This window comes from Palaemon carinicauda, chromosome 3 (genome assembly GCF_036898095.1).
Source record: "Palaemon carinicauda isolate YSFRI2023 chromosome 3, ASM3689809v2, whole genome shotgun sequence".
NCBI classification, from domain to species: Eukaryota; Metazoa; Arthropoda; class Malacostraca; order Decapoda; family Palaemonidae; genus Palaemon; species Palaemon carinicauda.
Genome location: NC_090727.1, coordinates 34418194 through 34420456, shown reverse-complemented (window position 1 = coordinate 34420456; position 2263 = coordinate 34418194). Strand labels below are relative to the sequence as shown.

Here is a 2263-nt window from a genome sequence, read left to right as displayed (position 1 = left end):
CAGATATATTGTCCTATCCTCTTGGACCAATGCCATGGGCATTAGCAACCCCTGAGGGTTTGCCAAGGAAGACAAACAAGGCAATCCTCGCTAAAGCATTGTACAAGGATGTCACACCAGAGGAGGAAATGCCCTCAAATTCGGCTTCTGTAATCGATGGCATGATGTTAGTACAAAAGGTGAAAGGGGATCAGAACACTTTTGGTGACATTGCTCAAACAGTCTTTGGTATGGTAATGAAAGAGGGAGGCTCTAGTCAGAGAATTGACATTGTGTTTGATCAATACCATGAACTATCCATCAAAAACTCAGAAAGAGGTGTTAGAGGAGAACAGCATGGATCAAGTCTTCAAAATATTACACCAAATCAGCTTGTCCGTCAGTGGAGGTCCTTTCTGAATCAGAGTGTCAATAAAACTAACTTTATAACTTTTCTTGTGAATGAGTGGAAGCAGCAACATTACAGAAGCAGGCTATAGCAAAAAGTTATGTTTGTCACAGATGCTGACCAGTGCTTCAAGATAACACAACATGGAAGTGAGATGGTAACGGATCTATCGTGTACTCAAGAAGAAGCCGATGGCCGTCTTCTCTTACATGCTGCACATGCTGTAAAGCAAGGACATCCAACAGTTGTTATCAGCTCCGATGATACGGATTTGCTCATCTTGCTTGTGGCTTTCAAGAATATCATCTGTGGTCATCTGTATCTGAAATGTGGGATTAAGACACGAACAAAGATTCTATCAATTGACAAGGTTACTGCTACACTTGGTGCTGATATTTGCAAAGGACTAGTTGGAATGCATGCTTTCACAGGCTGCGATAGTGTGAGTGCATTTGCTGGCAAAGGAAAAACAAGCTCACTCAAATTAATGACCACAAATAAAGATGTACTAGATGCATTTATGGAACTTGGGAGTGAATGGGACCTTTCTCAAGAACAGATGGAAAGACTTGAAGCAGTTACTTGTCTCATCTGTGCGGCCAAGACACCTTGTGTTCATGTAAATGCTCTGAGATACAATCTCTTCTGTGCAAGGAAAGGTGAGATAGAAAGCCACCAAGTGCCTCCTAGCAGAGACTGCTTGAAACAACATGCACAACGTGCCAATTATCAGTCTGCTATATGGAGACGATGTCTACAGCAAAATCCTCACATTCCAAATCCCGTAGGCCATGGTTGGAAACTGGAAAAAGATGGAGGAGACCAGCTAGTTATTAAATGGATGGATGGACAACCTGTTCCTGAGGCTGTGCTTGATCTTTTGTCATGCAAGTGTTCTAAAAAGTGTGCCATACCAAGGTGTGTATGTCTGGCTAATGGACTAAAATGCACCGACATGTGCAAATTACAAGACTGAAAATCGGGTGTCAGGTGGTGAGGATGATGATAATAATGATGAAACAATGGTGGAAATGGAAGATTTTGAAGACTACTGAACTTAAAATACCCTATCTGGACAATAGTATTAAGTGTATTGGTGGTGTAATGGTTTACATGGTTATAATGTAATACAGTATGTACATATTTGATTTAGTGTTCATAGCTTTTTCAATACAAGTATTGCATTTGGTATTATGTAATGCACATTTAAATAATTAATTTTAGATTCTAATCTTATTTCTACAGTTGCTATAATCACATTTTATGATATGAATTTGATCTCTAACCCTGTATTCCCATTTTCAACATTTTAGTTTATGCTCATAAAAAAACAATATTTGATAGTAGTTGCTTTAAGATTCAATAACTTTCTTAATATAATAGCTATGGATCACATATTGGTATCAAAGGAAAGCTCTTGAAACACAGAATATGAATGTTAAGTTGAATCACAAATACCAGACATGATATTATTTCTATAAGGAACAATTTCCAGTTACATTGAAAAAAATTCATTAATTTCAGCATAAATATGCTCCCAACTAACACTGTGTACAAGATATTAAAATATGTGATAGCTTGTTTTGAAGCCCTTTTCTTGGCCTTTATTTTGGTATATAATAAGTCCTAATAATATTAATGGACTAGCTCGCAGGAGACAAAAATCACCTGTAAGTCACACCGGAAAAAATCACATGTCATACATAAAAAACGGTTGATAACACAAGGAAGGCAAAGAGATATAGAATGCTATCATACATTTTTGAAGACTATAGACATTGGTCTTTCAGTTAATCACTATGAGATTTCCTGCCCCAAAATGGTACCAAGGGCCAAAATTTTGAGACCAGGCTCATGGACTAATTGTGTTAATCA

General features: G+C 37.6%; 1 pseudogene; it reads left to right on the top strand.

Annotated features, from left to right (window-relative positions):
- Positions 1-488: 488 nt before the first annotated feature.
- Positions 489-2263, top strand: part of LOC137631343 (tRNA (cytosine(38)-C(5))-methyltransferase pseudogene) — a 4533-nt pseudogene continuing 2758 nt past the window's right edge.